The sequence below is a fragment of the Helianthus annuus genome, chromosome 11 (genome assembly GCF_002127325.2).
Source record: "Helianthus annuus cultivar XRQ/B chromosome 11, HanXRQr2.0-SUNRISE, whole genome shotgun sequence".
NCBI classification, from domain to species: domain Eukaryota; kingdom Viridiplantae; phylum Streptophyta; class Magnoliopsida; order Asterales; family Asteraceae; genus Helianthus; species Helianthus annuus.
The window spans coordinates 24,658,948-24,678,256 of record NC_035443.2 but is presented as its reverse complement, the minus strand read 5'-3'; the positions used below and the strand labels follow the sequence as shown (position 1 = coordinate 24,678,256).

Below are 19,309 nucleotides of genomic sequence, written 5' to 3'. Positions count from 1 at the left end.
TCTTTGATTGATCTTCTGGATGGATGGCAATTTGGTTATAACCAGAATAGCCATCTAGGAAGTAATAAAATTGTTGCCCCGACAATTTCTCAACTATTTGATCAATGAACGGTAAAGGAAAATGATTTTGGAAGTTGCGGTATTCAACTTCCTATAATCAATACAAATGTGCCACCCGGTTACCGGCCGAGTGGCTACCTCTTCACCTGCGTCACTTTTGACGACTTGTATACCTGCTTTTTTGGGAACCGTCTGTGTTGGGCTCACCTATTGACTATCCGAAATCGGGTAAATAATACCCGCATCAAGCCATTTCAGCACTTCCTTTTTCACCACTTTCCACATATTCGGGTTTAATCTCCGTTGTGCATCTCGAACGGGAGTCACATGCTCTTCCGTGATGATTTTGTGCATCACCACCGAGGGACTAATGCCCTTCAAATCAGCAATGGTCCATCCAATCGCCGCCCGATTGGTGACCAAAACATCCATCAATCTCACCTCTTGCTCCGCGGTTAAGTTTGATGCAATGATAACCGGGAAGCATACTTGAGATGCTTCGACAATGCTTTCAACTCAACCTCCGGAGGCTATACTAATGACGGCTTCAATTTAGTATCAATGCTCTCCGGTAAACTCTCAACTTGGTGCGTCCATGTCGGTTTTCCTTCTCTAACCGCAAGCACCTCCAAACTTTTCACTTCCTCGTCTGTGCTCCTTTCCACCTCCACCTATGACCTGTCAAACATATAACAATCCTCCATTGTGTTTTCCCCATCCACGACTGTGTCGCAAAGAGGTATACACGTGTCAACAATGTCCGCCATATAGCATTCATCATCAACTGGAGGGTTCATAAGTACGGAAAAAACATGCAACCTCAACCTTCGGTTTCCAAATGTCATGTCAACCGTTCAAACCGGGTTGTACCGGGTGGTTCAACTGGGTTGCCTAGTTAACTATATATTTTGTACATTAAGTAATGTGTGCATTAAGTACGAGTATGAAAAACATCATCAAGCTAATAATTCAACTGTTTTATATACTAAAAAGGAACGGGCAGAAGGGTTGTTTCAGTTTCGAACGTGGATCCACAACAAATACACTTTCATCGGCCACTATTTTATGATGAAGATGAACCACTGAAGATGGACAGAATGTCGTGGATGAGCAGGTGATGAACCGTAAGAGATGAAGTAATGATGCTTTTAAATTTTGATCTTTTTTATGTTTGTGAGTGAAGCCAAAACGGTTTACGTTTAAAATTAGGGATGGGCCATTAAAAAGCGTAAAAAACCAAAGTTTCAAACCCTAAAAGTTATCTTGGTCCGGTACCGGTATTACGGTTCAAACCGGTATACCGGGTTTTACCGCCGGCACAACTCGCATGCCATTTCACTAATTTACCTGAGTGTTTCGTACCGTATTTACATCCGAGACCGGTAATACCGGCCGTTATTTACCGGTTTTTAAAACATTGGTTCTGCGTATTCTCACAATATTTAGTGTTCTGCATAGAACCTTCGCCTATACACACACACACACACACTTTATTTGGCTTGGAACCTGACTCAAACATTAGTGCTACACTCATATTTTGTTATATAGCATGTACATGCAAACCATATGAGTTGAAAGTATCGCAATTCACAATCATAAAAAAGGATGGCAAATCCAATAGTTTTCACATAAATTAGAAACAACTTAACTGGCAAAACAATAATAAAATCCAAATAAGCCAAGCTTCACAAACTATATAGTATATTGTAAAGATAAGTTGAACAATTCAGTTTTGAATGATATTGATACTGTTAAAACGGGGGATAAGTTTAGAAAATGTAAAGATGTATATATTACACATTTACTGTAACCAATTTTTAAGCCTCTGCTTCATCAACTGAAAAGAAAAGACTCGTGGTTTATTGGGTAGCAGAGTTTCAAGGGGATTATATAAACGTTTAGCAATCATAGATTATACGGGGCAAAAGTTATATATAATGGTGGGAAGCATACAATATTTCTCTATCAACAAATAAGAAGCATACTATACTCAGCTTGATCAAGTTAACAAAAAAAAACACCTGATGATTTATTGGGTAGTAGACATTTAGCAATCGTAGATTACGTGGATGAAGACACTGACCTTGAAACTTAAAAAAGGCAGCAGTAGCTAAAGCATTAAACAGTGACTCTGCAAGACAAACATAGTATTATGCAATTTAAAAATGGAAGCGATCTTGCCAACAAACCAAAAAAAAAAACGTTGGAAAACACTCGGAACTGAAGTAAAAAGCCTACCGACTAATATTTCCGCAGTCAAATGTAGAAGGAAAAGATAGACATCCATGTATGCATGTTGTCCAATCATCAAAATTAATACTTTTGCAGCCCCCTGAGTGATGGTTGTTGTATAATGTGACTTGCCAACCCAGGCTCGATCACGTAATCTTTTAAGTCTAGTTGGTATTGAAATCTCTTTAGCTTACCTCAATTAAAATGTTTAATTAATTATATATGTTACATATTGTGTATTTGTTTAAGAGAAAATATTAATATCAAAATAGTTTATAATTCGATTTCAAGCAAGGGAAATACACCCCTTTGTAGAATAGAATTTATAACCCAAATTCTCTTGAAAGAAAAACCAAATGGGCAACTTTTGACTTTGGGGGGAAACTTTGAATTATCTAATATGTAAAATCTTAACTCTTTTTACCAAGAATAAAAATTCAATGATGTATAAAACCAGTTGCGATGTAGATAAAATTCTAGTCTTAAATATGTAGCAAAACAACTATGAATTTAGAAAAATGAAATCTTTGACCTTAAAAGTCAACTATCTAATTTTTATTCTACTTTCAGGCTCTGAATGCTCTAGGGATTATTATTAAAAAGAACTCGAAAAGGTCAACAAATGGATCAAACCTCTAAGGCCCCATTGAAGTAAAACATGATGAAACATACAAACCACTAAACAAAGTTATCAATTTTGACAAACTTAAACTCATCTGCGACTTTGAAGTGTCCCACAAAACGCGCGAAAAACACCATCTGTTGTTCAACTGTAAACTTAATGTTTTCAGCCTGCATATAACAAAAATGATGCAAGTTCATATGGGAAACAAAACTTAAAATAGTAATTATTTATATATTTTATCTATCCTTACCATTCGAAAACTATGTTACTCGCCTTCATATTCCACAAGGGCAACGGTAATCCTTTTGATTTCAATGCTAGAAACCCTGGTGAACACCGCCTTCATAGCAAAATAGTATCAAATATTCACCTTTATATATCACAAACAACAATAGTTCAAGGAAAAACTTATTGTTTCTACAATCTTAAAACAATAAACAAAGAAAATTACCAGTGATCTATTGCTGTAACAACTCAGATGTAAGCTGCTTCAAGAAAACAACCTTTTTCCCCCTTGAACCTCCTAGCTAATAAAATTATTTTCCTTAAAAAGCCCAAAACCAAATCCATAACAGAACTGCCAAAAGGTTTGATAATTAACTACTTTTCATAAAAACACCAAAACAAAACAACCAAAACCGAGTACCTTGACGTTAAATCTTACGATTGGCCTTGACAACCCTCTCAATCTCATCTTTTTTCTTAATAGCATAGCTTCACAAAAGAAAAAAATCAAGCCATTGCCGAATCAGCAAAAATAAAAAATAAATATAACTGCAAAATTTATTTTATAAAAAGGTACCTGTTTGAAGAACCCTTGGCAGCGTTGATAAGCTCATCAGCTAGACACTCAGCAATGGTCTTGACATTCCTAAACGCATTCTCACGTGCACCAGTGGTAAGCAGATAGATAGCCTGGTTAACACGCCTTAAAGGAGAAATATCAACGGCCTGACGCCTAACAACACCAGAAGAACCAATTCTAGTTGCATCTTCTCTTGGTCCACTATATGCGAACAACCATCAACTTTTTAACATTGTTTCTCCCGTGCATCATAAGAGAGTTGGTCAAACGTTCAATAATTGGGCATTGGGATTTCCAGAATCTTTTAGCTTGGTACCTACCGGCTGTGTGGGGCATGTAGATTGGGTGTTTTGAAGCGGTGGCGGTGATGCAATCCTCCACTGAAAGATCAGGAACCTGCACATGAAAAAAGTTACGTGTTTGCAAATAAAAAAACATATCCACCTACAGTGTTTTAACTTCAGCTAAATAAATACAAAACTCAATAACACAAATCCATCGTAAAAGTTAGTAAAAATGTCTCCACCTTTCCATCACTATGCAAAATTGAACCTATGTAAATACTATGCTAACATTTTAAAACGCATTCCAATCTCTTTGTTTTCAGTTGTACAAACTTCTCAATCAACCATATTGGCAAAAAACAAAAAGCCGTATAAAATATAAACATAATTAGAGTTAATGCACATTATTGTCATATAAAAAAGGATTACAGGTATAAAATATAGATACATAGCATGCTTAAAAGATGAATGATCTCCATACAAAACTTAAAAAGCTAAACTTCACCATGAAAATTGCTTTACCAAATACATACACTTGTATCTAGATATCACAGGTTAATCAGATTGTATTCAAATCAAAAAAAAAAAAATCTAAACTTTAATTTCTATTGACTGGGCAGATAATCATATGAGAAAAATATTCACGAATTCCAACAAATGTTCACATCCAAGAGTAGACAAGCTAATGTAAGTATTTCTAAAAGTTGCAACATAATAAAATCATAAAAACTAAAACTCTTTTGTTGATAATCATTCGAAAGTCTAAACATCATACAAAACCAAAATGTGACTGTCAAAATAGAATTCACATATCTGACATTAAAAACACCTAATTAAAATTTTGAATTAACTTTTATCCTGCATATCTAATGTCTAAAACCCAATGCATATAATCAAACCTCATACATAATCAACAGCCACACTAAAACCCTAAATTCATAAAGCATCAAATTGCAAACCCTAAAGAATCACAAATGGTGGTGGTGTTTTGGAAAAGGAAAGAAAAAGATAGAAGAAGAAATCATGAAAAAGGGTTAAAAGATAAAGGTGAGGCGGATTTAGGATATGTGTCTCCTAGTAATCAAACTGAACAAAGGATCGTCTTACACAAGGTGTTATAGATGCCACACATCTTCATAGTCCCAATTACAAAAGGGTGAGCAACGACATCCGAACAGGTTGCTTTCATAAGTAGAGAGAAGAGGTCTAGGGTTCTTCAACTGAAAATGGAATGAGGAAAAGGAAAAGCGACGGGTGTGAGCTTTTGGGTTTTCTGAAAACTGCCATAGATACAGGATGCAGGAGATGGGTATTAGGGTTTTGGAGTGAAGTGAAACGTATTAAAGAAGCTAAGGAGGATGGTTTTGGCGAAAAAAAAGCAAAAAAAAGTGGTCTAAGCAAATGCCACATGACAAAGATTGTTTTGCTTTATTAGAAGTAGTAGATCTTGATTATCAATATTCCATATATTTTAGCTCCATTTAAGACAAATCGTGGTTCAATGCAAAACTCTTTATATAACAAACAGAAACCTGTTATGAATGCATCCATTATTAGTGACTATCCACATTTCTAACCCCCATGTCACATTTATGTTTGTATTAATGTTTTAGCCTATATATAGTGGCTCATGTATTTTGTATGTGATATCAATAAGAAATTCATCTCTTGTACTCCCATTCTCTTCTATACATTGCTAATAGGTTCTAGTTATTACACAACACGTTATCAGCACGAATTGCTTTTGAAGTTGGATTGTATCAACACAAGACACCATGTCATATCAACGTTGGCAAAAGAGATAAAAGACAAAATTGTTGATCTGGTATGAAAACCCTTAATTGTTTTAATTTTATTTCCTCTTTTCTCATCGATTGTTGGTATGATAAAACTCTAAAATTAACTTACGTTTTTCTTGATCTTTTTATTGGTTATGATTTAAGATTAAAATTATCATGAACAACATTGATATCATCCTTATTTAACCAGGATCATAATGTTTTTACTTCTTTGTTTACTTTACTATGTGTTAACATATCTGAATAGTTTTCTTTTCACAAACAAACACCTACGAAAAACATTGAGATGTGAAGAAAAGAAAGCAAAGGTAAACCAGAAACACAATGGTTTTTCTAGTTTTTCTAATTGATTATTTACAGTATTGTAACTAATTTCTTACACCTCTTGGTTATCTCCCTTTTATCATTAAATATTTTATTGGATTTCAAGAGAAGTTTTGGTACACTAAACTGAATAGGTATGTTTCATTAACGGTTTGAAAAGTTGAAGTATCTAGTGAATTTATGCGTTAATTTAGTTGTCCCAAATATGCAATATATATTTAATTCTCCACAATTGATCATTTTGAAACTACTCTAAAGATTTTAATAATATAATTCTACTTGTATGTCAACTAGCTCTTGGAAGATTTAGTTTTGGTTTTTGAATTGTAATCAACTTATTACTTGTGGGATAAATTGCTTTTATTATTATGGTTATGAGTTTTGATATCATTATGTGTTTTTATTATTTTTGGGGTTTTAAAGAGACATTACAAATTCTAAATCATTATTTGCTTTTATTATTATGGTTATGAGTTTTGATATCATTATGTGTTTTTATTATTTTTGGGGTTTTAAAGAGACATTACAAATTCTAAATCATTATTTGCTTTTATTATTATGGTTATGAGTTTTGATATCATTATGTGCTTTTATTATTATGGTTATGAATTTTGATTGGTCCATTAATTAGATTTTGGGGTTTTAAAGAGACATTACAAATTCTAAATCATTATTTGCTTTTATTATTATGGTTATGAGTTTTGATATCATTATGTGCTTTTATTATTATGGTTATGAATTTTGATTGGTCCATTAATTAGATTTTGGGGTTTCAAAAAGACATTACAAATTCTAAATCATTATGTGCTTTTATTATTATGGTTATGAGTTTTGATTAGTCAATTAATTAGTTTTTGTATACGTATTTAGACAATTTATGATGAACTACCAAAATACAATTGGTATTACAATAATGCACATGTTTATATGATAATATGTTATAATATGATAACTACTTAGTCAACTTTGTTGTATATCATTGTTATTGCAATTGTATAAGTCCTTTAGTTGCTATTAGATATTTAAATATGTGAGTTGATTCTATAAAATATTTGTGTGGTAAAAGATATTATTTGCAAATTAACATGACACAAAAATTCTCAAGATGCCTGTTATATTTTCTTTAGCAACAAAATATATATTTCCATTTGTTTAGCAATACTTCTGTTGGTCTCATTGTTTTAGATAACATATATGTTATATGTATTGCCTTTTGACAAGTTAAATGTACTAAATAAATTAATACAAATTTCATTGGTAGCTGGTTACCAAAACAACTACGCTGAGATAAACATTGTTATGCTTTAGTGATTTGATATTTCAGCTTGTTACAATGCTATGCATAGTCATCATAATTAATTGTATGGTTATTCTTCTAATTGTTTGTTGTTGCTAAACAAATATTAATAGACATTGATATAGTCATTAGAAATGAGCCCTCACATGAAAATGATGAAAAATAGCTATGAAAATAATTAATGGACTTTAGCTTAAGTAAATTACTCTGATGTTAGTTACTTAAGTTGATAGATAATAATTCATTTGAGTTAGTGTTGATGCTCACATGAATTCTAAATCAATGATGAGAACCCGAAGTTCTCCCAAAAGTATACAAAGTCCCGTTTGTTTTTAATAATGATTTTTCAAGTTTAACCAAAATTTTAGTTCATCGCACTTGGCGTTTTTGGCTAACATATAGCCTAGTGATGGAAAACCTTATGAATAGTACATGTTTTCCCTCTAAACAAAGGCTAAAACTATAATATTTCACGTGGTAGAGACGTTATTGATACTATTTCACGTGTTAATAGCATATTAAATGCTCCAGAAGAGCATCGATAGTTTACCCGCTAATATCGAATTTTGTAATTCATAATGCATCATATTCTAATGTATACCGAAGAAATTTATTAAGTTTCCACTATGTTTGAATGAAAAGTCATCACCTTGGAATGGTGTAAAAGAAAATGTACTAAATATCTAAAATATATCATATAGCAAATATGGTCAGAAGACTATATTAGAAGTTACTAGAAATGATACTAATTTTCCACAATATTCCATTAAATCAAATATGGTGAGTAACCAGAAGTTACTATAATCTTTATACGTTCACCACATGGCATGACCAAATAGGTCATCAAGATAGCATCATGATATGCTAAACAATCAAACATGCTAACCGGTACCTTAGCACCTCTAAGTAATCTAAAAACATTGCTCCCAAAATGCCTTATCATATGTCTAGTTAGTTTTTTTTTTTTTTTTTTTTTTGTGGCAAATAAATTTTTATACCCTTCCAAACAATAGACTCCTACAAACAATCCCTCTTATATGGGACCATTGAAATGTACAGTTGTGTGGATTGTGGCATTCATACATGGTTACATGTGAGTTTTTAGCTACCCGTATGTAGCATATGCCCAACACTATGGAACGTTGTTTTTTTACATGGTTTAACATTGTTCTTTGACAACCCAATTGTAGAGACCATTGTTGGGCACAATGTGAAATATAATGAGAGGCATACGTAGTCGAGACGGAATTCGTCGATTGATTATATCAATTCAAAACAAACTGCTTATCACAAATACTCCCCATTACAACTGGTCTCCTGAAGAGAACCAAGTTTCCATTTTTTTATATATATTTTGTTGTGCAACCTATGTACCAACAGCACCACCATAACATATAAATGGGATATGTACATCGTATTCCCAGTCTTAGGGGGAGACAAGAAAATGAAAGACTGGTAACATAAAAAAAATGCATCATATTATATATCGACCCCTGAAGTGGTCAATACAAATCTGAAGTCCAAAAGAAAGAGCGTGTATTTGTAAATAATAACAAATGAAATACAAGATGCATTCACTAACACAAATAAGGTGACAAAGTCACATATACCAGCTTAAACTTATCTGCTCGAATGGAAGTACTCACAAAATGATTATCATATTAATAAATTGTGAGAGATAAATCGGTTCCAAAAAGATAAAACCCACAAACACAAAAAGAGCAGAGTAACGCAGTTGGTGTAACCCCAAAAGAGGTGGCACACAAAACACCATAAGTGGTTGCATACAAAACCCCAGAAGTGGTTGCATACTAAACCTTAAAGAAGGTTGTTGTCAAAACCCTAAAAGAGGCTAATGGAGTTCTAAAAGAAACTCTAGTACCAAACAAATATGAGATCGCGATGAATTATGTACAAAATAAGTACACTATGGAACCGTAATGAAACACGTGTAAAATGATATATTTGATTATGCTATAGCAGTAGATGTAATCGATGAAGAAAAGGATTACATATATAGAAAGTGTGCAAGAGTGTACGCACACAAATAGTCAAAATGGCTACATGACTTAAGGTTGAACTAAATTTGCTCGACAAACTAAACGTTTTCGAACCAGCAGTTCGAACACCCATAGACGTCAAACCAGTAGGTTATAAATGGGTGTCTTTAAATAAAAGGAAACGTAAATAATGAGTTTTTGCGATGTAAGGCACGCATTTTAACATAAAGATTTTTCCCAAATCCCAGCAGTTGATTATGAGGAAACGTATACCCCTGTAGTGGATGCGATACTCTTTAGATGTTTAAGCGGCCTCACAATCTCAGAATGACTTCAGATAAAACAACTTATGGATGTCATCACCATATACATGTACGAGACAATTGCAAATGGCATCTGTATGAAAACCCCTGAAGGATTAAAAATGCTCAAAGCATTATGAAACAATAACCCCATATGTGTTATATATATGAATCTTAAAGGAAACTACTCGTATGTGGTACATTCGACTATACTCTGAAAAGAGAGGTATAATTTTGATAAAATGAGCTAGATCTATTTAACAAGATTTCACTCTTACAGTGATAATGTAAACATTATCGAGAGGGAACTCTCAAACTAAAGAGGAAAATTTTGAATGACCTTTACAAAGTGTAGTTATCCTCGACCTGTAGTTTCGAGTATATATGTACTATTTTTGCTCATTAATCTGACTACATCCAGAAGATGTTATATAGAAAAAGCTCATTCGTTGAGAACATGAACGATTGTCTGATCGATTGACATAGAAAAATTATTCTTATCAACCCCTAGAAAAGGATGTTGAACTACTTAGTCAAGAAGTACCATACTTAATTGCGATCAGAGCATTGACGTATCTTGCAAACAAGACGACATCTGATATTACGTTGTATTGGTAAGATTACAGTTCTAATCTCAAATGTTGCACTCTTTTTCCCTTCACTAAGTTTTTCCCATTGGGTTTTTCTTGGTAAGGTTTTTAACGAGACAACATAACTGATCCAGTAGTATCAGTTTATCTTATAGGTCCCGAAGTACTAATTTAACATCATCATAAATCATGTTGTTAATTATGTATAATGCGTAGTGCACTCTTTTCCCTTAGCTACGGTTTTGTCCCATTGGGTTTTCCTGGCATGGTTTTTAACGAGGCAGAATTATAAAGCGCATTAAATAATTATTTGACATATTTACAAACTCGAGACACAGGATAGTTCCACAAGAACAATATGGCGTCCTGGGTTATGATTGATATATATTAGACTTGCATAGAGTTCGATCTCAATCCAGATACAAGTTATGAAGGTCAAAGATTTCAGCATATTTAAGAAGTATGTAGATTAGAGTTGATCAAGAGAAGCTCAAGCCATACTGTATGAAGACAATGTAGACAACAACACTTAAATCAAAGAACACTACGCCAAATATCAAGTCAAGCAATTGTCACAGAAGATTGGATTCAACATCATCAAGAAATACAAGTAAAATTGAGGGGGAGTAATGTACCCATAATATACACAGTGTATGTACTCTTTTTCCTTAATGAGGCAACATACCTGATCCAGAAGTATCAGGGGGAGACAATACGCGCTGCACTCTTTTTCCCTTAGCTGAGGTTTTGTCCCACTGGGTTTTCCTAGCAAGGTTTTTAACGAGGCAACATCACCAAGCGTATTAAATAATAGTATATCATCATGTCGATAGTCAAGGGGGAGTGTTATGAATGCATCCATTATTAGTGACTATCCACATTTCTAACCCCCATGTCACATTTATGTTTGTATTAATGTTTTAGCCTATATATAGTGGCTCATGTATTTTGTATGTGATATCAATAAGAAATTCATCTCTTGTACTCCCATTCTCTTCTATACATTGCTAATAGGTTCTAGTTATTACACAACAAAACCCAATTAATAATTATTGTATTAATAATAATTATATGTAATGGTTATTCGTATTGAAAATCATATTAGACTAAAGGGTGTGGGGACATGGTTGGGTCATCAATCGTCATGTAGGACCATTAAAGAATTGCTACACCACCCCTTGTCTTATTCACCATGGTTGGCATGGATTAAACCATGGCAACCATGAGTCTCATTTCCTTTTTCAATATTTCTTTTTCCTTTTTTCACAAAAATAAATTAAAATAAGAGAATAGTTGTTTGGATCATGACCACACCCTTAGGCTGGAGGGTTTGGTATAAAGCCCCTAGGGGCTTTATCACACCACCTCAGCGTCACGTCATATCAACTTCACATAGGGGGCTTTAAGGCCCCTTCTTTTAACTTGTAGGGTGTGGTATAAAGCCCCCATTATCATTACCTAATTATTTTATTTATTTAAATATTTTATTTTTTTTAAATTAAATGCCAATTTTAATAACTAGAAAATTAAAAAAAAAACATAATTTCATTAAAATAAAAGAAAAACATTACAAAATCCTAAAAAATGCAAAGTTGACGAGATTAGTATGTATATTGTTGAAATTGCTAACCTTCGTCCTCATAGCGGTCCACTTTCCCAAAAAAAGGTCGGCCGTACGATATTCGTCACGACCCATTGCGGCGAAAAACTTCTCACGTATACGACTCCAAAATACCTTTACATCTTGGTCGTTCCCTATAAAAATGTTTAATTATAAAAATATATTTACAAAAGTATATGTTTATAAAAGTATGTAAAAAAAGTTTATGGAGATAAAATTTACCAACAATCTCATCTTCCGATACGTCGAGCCATGCTTGTGCCAACGCAAATTCTTCCTTAGGCGTCCACAATTCGACCTTCTTAGGAGCACATGTTTCGGTCTCATCCTTCTTACGATGCCTTCTCGATCGTCCACCTTTTAAGGAAGCGGGTTCGGCTTAGGTTTCGGGTACGGATTCGGTTTGGGGTGTGTTTTGGGTTTGGGGTGTGTTTTGGGTTTTGGGGAAAAATGGAGGTTGGGAATAATATTCGTAAAAACCGGGAATCGGTGGAGTGGTCGGATGAGGAGAAGTTTGGGTGCTAGGTGGCATCCGATAATATCCAAGCTCACCCGTTTGCGGGTCTTTTCGATAAGGGTCTTCTTGCTCGTTGTTTGGCGCACTTTCCCAAAACGGATGGCTCGGATCCCACGCGTTTTGGTTATCGGGAAACATTGTGTGATTATATAAAAAAAATGTAGAGATTTTGTATAAAGATTGAGGTAGAGGGATGAAAATTAAGAAAAAAGTGGGGTATTTATAGGTGAATTTTATAAAAAAAAAAATTTAAATTGAATGTTACCGTTCAACGGTAACTTTGACCAAACACCTCTCGATCAAAGCAATTCACCTCCGTTAACGTGCTGGCGAGACATTGATGGCGCCCCCCTTTAAATCGTGCGGTATGGATGGTGGCGCCCCGGGGTCGCTATCGTCGATGATGTGGCGGGGTGGCGTCATGCCACACCCACCGGCCTTAGGGTAGTGGTTTTGAATAATGGATTAAAAGTGAGTGACATGACAGTATGACACTGATGTGTAGGATCATGGAGAACATAAGGCTGCACGGTATGGACGTTGAGGACGGTCCGTCCTTCACCGGCGCCGGCGTCGACCCCATCCCCCCCCCCCCCCCCGTCCCCCATCCTGTCCCGTCTTCAACGTCGAAATTCAGACGGTGGCGACGATCCTCCAATGGTTGGCCCCCTTTGTTGTTTGTTTGTGTTAGGGACTTGTACATTAGGCTTCAATACTTGTACATAGGGCATAGAAATTTAAAAAAAAAAAAAAACTGGTGGGGTAGGATCATCCTCCCATACCCTCTAGTGATCATCCTTGGGAGTTCTATGACATGGCGCATACGTGACGAATGGTCCTCCAATGATGGAATGTCACCATACCCTCTAACATAAGGGTGATGACCACACTAGAACTCTCAAACTTTCCATTTTCACTATTTTCCAACATTATTGAACTAACTTATTTAAATACATGCATAATTATATGTATTGCATTTTACATATGCTAATTAGACCTTTCACTACATTTATAAACAATAACACTTATTATGTTTTTATATAAAATAACTAATATTATATTTTAATAATTATTTATTTGTTTAGTCTCGCGAGGTAGCAAACTCTGTATTTAAACATGGATGCAAGCTTCTTTATATAATTAATATCGTATTTAGACTTGGGTTTATTTATTAAAGAGTTTCAATTATGGCTCGAGTTCAGTTTGATCAATTCAAACTTTTAACGAAAAAATCTCGAATAACTCACAAGAGATTCAAACTTATTTACACTCTGTGAGCAGTGATTTGATTTTCACCCAACATTTTTCCTATTTAACGTTTATCTTTTCTAAAAATTAAAATAATTGGTGTTGTTGTATATATCCTTTATATTAAACTAGGTTATAACCCCGTGTATTACACATGGTTGAATAAATAAATTTTATATACTAAATAATAAAACAATATATCTTTAAAACCTCATTTATTGTACGGGTTGAATAAATATAATTTTATATATTAAATAATAAAAAGTTATATCTATAAAAACCATATTGTACGGGTTGAATAAATGTAATTTTATATACCAAATAAAAAAGTTATATCTTTAAAACCACGTGTATTACACGGGTTGAATAAATGTAATATTGTTTACCAAATAATAAAATAATACGTCTTTAAAAAACTTCATTTATTACACGGGTTGAATAAATGTAATTTTATATACCAAACAATAAAAAATTACATCCTTAAAAATATGCGCATTACATGGTTTGAATAAATGTAATTTTCTGTATTAAATAATAAAAAAATATATATATTCTTAAAAAACCCCGTGTATTGTACGAATTGAATAAATCTAATTTTATATATCGAATAATAAAAAGTTATATTTTAAAAAACCTCATGCGTTACATGGGTTGAGTAAATGTAATTGTGTATAGAGAAAATAAAAATATTTAATATATTAATACAAATTTTGGTTTTCGTGATAAAATAGATTATTCTGTTGCAAAATTTGTTAACGAAGTCTCAATAAATTTAACCATTTATTTATAACTCCGTAATGTATAAATGATAAATAATATTAGTTAATTTTATTTTATGTTTCGTAAAATTTATTTGATACCAAACTAAACAAAACGTTCAAATATATTAACTCATATAAATAATATTATGAATGAGAAAGAGATTAAAATAAATAATAATTATCCATAAGATATTAAACTAATAATATTTAGTAGGAGGATTATCTATAATATAATATATTAAATTAAATAATATTTAGTAGGAAAGTTATCTATAATTAATTAGAAAAAATTAAATTAAAATAATAATTATCTATAAGAGATGGCCTAATATGATGACAAGTGTCCGTAAAGTGGTTTCTTTTATTATAAAGTAAGATTAATAACCGTTTATCCTATTCAATTTTAGGTTGTATATAAGGGGCCGGGAGGGGCGCCCGACCCCCCGAACTTTTCGTTCAGTAGTGTTGTACATGTAGTTTTCGTATAGAAATTTTTTGGTATATACATTTTCGACCCCCAGGTTCTATAGAAATTTTTGGGTATATACGTTTTCGACCCCCTGACGAAAACTTCAAGCTTCGCTACTGTTAATTATGTCTGAACTTTCCAACAACATTTAGTGACTATATTATGTCGTTATAACTTAGGTTGTTGATATCAGTCCATTATGACTCCTCCATGAGATAGGTTTTGTCTGCTGACATAAGGATAAACCCGAAATTACATTTTGTCAGCTTTGAACATTACAAAGTTAAAGTAATCAACCGGTTTTAGTTCTCACTTCTTCTTTAAAATATAGTCTCTCGTTTCTTTTAAAGATATTGTAATACTTTATTAGATGCTTCACATTAATCTAGACATATCTAGTGTGTTGCAAAGTGAGTAATTGTAACGCCCGGCTATTTTGTACTTTCCATTTATAGAAAGTTTGATTCGTAATTCTATTTTTGGAAACTTTGTATTCTTGTAATCGTTTCTTTCCTTGTAATCTTTATCAAATCGAGACTTGGATCATTAATGAAGCTTATATTTTGTTACATCTATGTTAAACGTATTCTATGTATACTCGTATGTTCGATTTGGTGAATCAGTCTATGTTTAATCGTGATTCTTGGAAACTATGTGCGAAACTTGTAATTAAACTAAACTTATGCATTGAACGTGTTTTGAACGAGAACGATACTTAATTTCGACATTCATGCACTCAATTATACTTGGTTTATGATAAACATACTTGTCTTGCCCTTAAATAATGCTTATATGACAAGAACATCCCCTAAAACTCTTAAAAACCCTAAACTATGAACTACAGGGACCAAATTGTCATTTTTCAAACTTAATCCAGAAAATTGGACCCCGTCGCGTAGCGCGACGGGTATGGGGCTTGATGCTCGCGCTACGCAAGCCCCTGTTTTCGGCAGATTGTGTTTTCTTTCAAATTTTGCACGAAATCCAACTCTCCAACCTCACCCAATCACCTTTAATCCACCTCTAATCACCTCCAATCACCTTCTAACTCATTTATTATAAATACCCACCTTCTCCAACCCATTTTACACTTTCACAACTCCTAAATCTTCACTAAATTGCTCTCTAATCAGCTGGGAATCTGAGTTTTGGACAGATTCGTGAAGCTTTACTAAAGTGAGTGTAACTTGCTCACTTCTCAACCAAATCACTTGGTTCTTCTTCCTATTGCTTTGTTATTTCCTTGGGTTTGAATCCTTGGTTTTTCCTTAGAAGAATCAGGCTTGGATTTGCCCTAAAATGGACTAAAACTTTCTGTTTTGTTTCAAACTTATGCAAACTTCATCTAACTTGTGTGAAACACATCTTAAACCAATGTCCTAATGCTTACAACCCCTCTTATGGTTGGTTAAGCTTAAAAACATGGTTGAGACATCTAAATCAGAGGTTAAAACCTCATAAACCTTCTGTTTTAATTAGGGTTTTACCCACAAGTAATGTTCAAGTGTGAAACTTGTTGAATGTGTGATGGTTGGATTAGCTTGGGCTATCCTTCATAAGAATCCACTCATTACTTGATGTTTTACTATAGATTAGTTGTTGTTTATACCTTGATACTTGTATGTTCATGACCCTCCTTGTCGTTTATAACAACAAGTGTAGTGGTGAACAATAGAGGTGCCTAAATGGAAGCTTGTTCTTCCTACCTCATGTATGTATTCTATGACACAAAGAGGTACCTAAATGGAGACATTAATCTCCTACCTCATGCTTGAATCTTAAGACTTGTAAAACTATATAATATCTAAGTTATTCTATACGTATACATCTAAGTAACTAAGACTTGATGATGACTTAATAGTTATTTGTTAAGTGGACGTTACATCATCTATGACCATGCCCTTGTTACGACTCTAATGGATCTTAGAATCCATGAAATCATACCAACTCTTTTGAGTTTCAATAGTGTCAAGAACAAGAGTTATGTGTACAAGATGATTATTTTCACCTATGTTACTTTCTTTATATTTTAAAAACTCCGAATCTATAATCTTCCGTATACGCCAAACTCACACACCTACGTTTCCTTGTGTAGAAGGACAAGGTGCTCCAAACTAACTCATCTACAAACTTGCTCTCGGAACTTCAAGTCACCACTTGTAAACCGTGAGTATACTCGAACCCATTTCTACTTTTAACACTTTGGGTGCAACATGTATTCTATATTAAACGCACACGACACTTGAAACTTATTTGAAACTTACTCTATCCATTTAAACATGAAACTTGTGAATCTTGAGACTTTTTGTGCAATGTGAACGTTTAATTCTTGTGTGTAGTTCCGCCTTAACAATAGTAGCGCTATAGGAGTAATGCACCTCCCCGTTAGTCTTTGGGGTATTGTTAGGAGGAGACATAACCACCTCCCGTTAAACTTTGGGTTAGGTACTTTAAACGCATTGGGAAACTTGGGCTATCACTTGGACTACGTAAACTAGCACGTTGAAACTATTTTGTTATGTTCATGTTGGATATGAGTTTTTATTCTATTATGCTATGTAAACAAACTTGTATACTCGCTCTTTGCTTTTGCATTGAAACTCTATTTTAATACATGTTGCAGGTTGATTATTGAAGTATGGATGATTCATGAAACAAGTTTAGGGTGGACTAGATACACACCTAGATTAATCTATCATTTTGTTTGTTATGTTATGTTATGAAACAAAGTTGTTATTTCCTTTTGAATTATGTATGACATTTAGTTTTGAAATGAAATTTGAATTTAAATTAATTATTGTCACATAGTGTTATGACGTTTTGAGCAATCTACACACTTCGTCTCATCCCGATGTTTCCGCCATCGGTTGGGGTGTGACAGTAATATCTAAACGAGTATAGACTTGAACTTACATAAGGCTTCTAATTAATGAAGCGTAAGAAAATAATCTCATTTGGCCTATTATCCTCTAAAGGAGAGCCGTATTTTGTTACATATGTAAGGACCAATTTAATGTTAAACTTATGGAACGGAAGTAATGTCCCATTTGGTCTATCTTAACATGTTATGATATCTATTATGTAAGAGATATCTCTGAGATCTATTATATCAAAGTTTGTGTTAACAATGCTTTGACTTATGTAACATATACTTGTCAAAAGAATATCATCTATATAGACAAGTTTATCTTAGTTGCTCCCACTCATCTTGAGGTATGTACATTAATCCACTTGGTTGTTGATGAAAATAATTACGTTAAGATTTCATCACATTATGATGTTTGCATTAACCCATACATGGATTTTATTGGCTTATAGACAAACTGTTCTTTAACCTTGAGTTTAGAACTTTCAGGTTGTTTTATGAACATGTAAATATGTCAGCCAGTTGTTAGGGAAAGTTGTTTTAATGTTCATTTAATGTAGCCTTAAACTATTATAAGCTACTAGAACAGTGATGATCCTCAAAGAAATCTTTGATAATTTATCTCTTCCTAAGTATAACCTTTGACAATCAATCATGCTTCTTAGTGTCTTAACGTTTATATATTAGGATTTGGTTTAGTTATGAACACTCTTAAGTAATTCAATCAAATCCCAAACGTTATATGAACACATAAAATCAGTTTTACTAGAAAACAGTTTTATTCCATTCAGAAGATTGATTAACACTAATGGCTTAATTAGAAGAGATAGGATCGGTAAACTTTTCCAAAATCCATTTCAACTTCAATTAGGGAGGTTATGTAATCATCAAAGTTAGTAGGTTTTTAAACCTAGATGACATCCTGAGTTGATTATTGGGTTTGTTAGAAGTTTCAGTTTTATGAATTAGCTCTTGGTTAGGTTGCTATCATTTTCAGGATTCTAAGTTTGTAAGAGTTGGTGCAGTATGGTGTACAAGAGGTGTAATCAGAGTTAAATTCAGAGTGGAATTTAATGACAATCTTCCCCCCGCCTCTTGTATTCCTTGCAAGTCATGATAAGGACTTTGAATGCTCCCACTGACCTTAGAAATCTTTAGGAACTCAGCATGCTTAGGGTCAATATTTAATGACCAACAAATTTTAATAGAGAAACACAAATTAATGACGTTAATCGTTGTAGTTTCTCTTGTTGAGGATTATGTTAGTTTAGGTAAGAAACCTAAGAGTGCCCACAATTAAGCAACAATGAAACTTTTGTAAGTGTAGCATTAGATTGTAAAGAGACAAGTTTTGATGAAACAGTGCCAAAATGAGCAGTGACTTGTACAAGAGGTGTAAATTGAAGTAACGTGAAGTTTGCACTCCCCCACCTCTTGCAACTTTTTACAAGTTATAATTAAGACACTTAATGCTCCCACTGATCTATGATGTCTCTAGAAATGCTACAA

General features: G+C 33.5%; 1 pseudogene; it reads right to left on the bottom strand.

The window, feature by feature from the left end:
- Positions 1-1,773: 1,773 nt before the first annotated feature.
- LOC110887788 lies at positions 1,774-12,594 on the bottom strand (annotated as a pseudogene).
- Between the last annotated feature and the right edge of the window lie 6,715 nt (positions 12,595-19,309).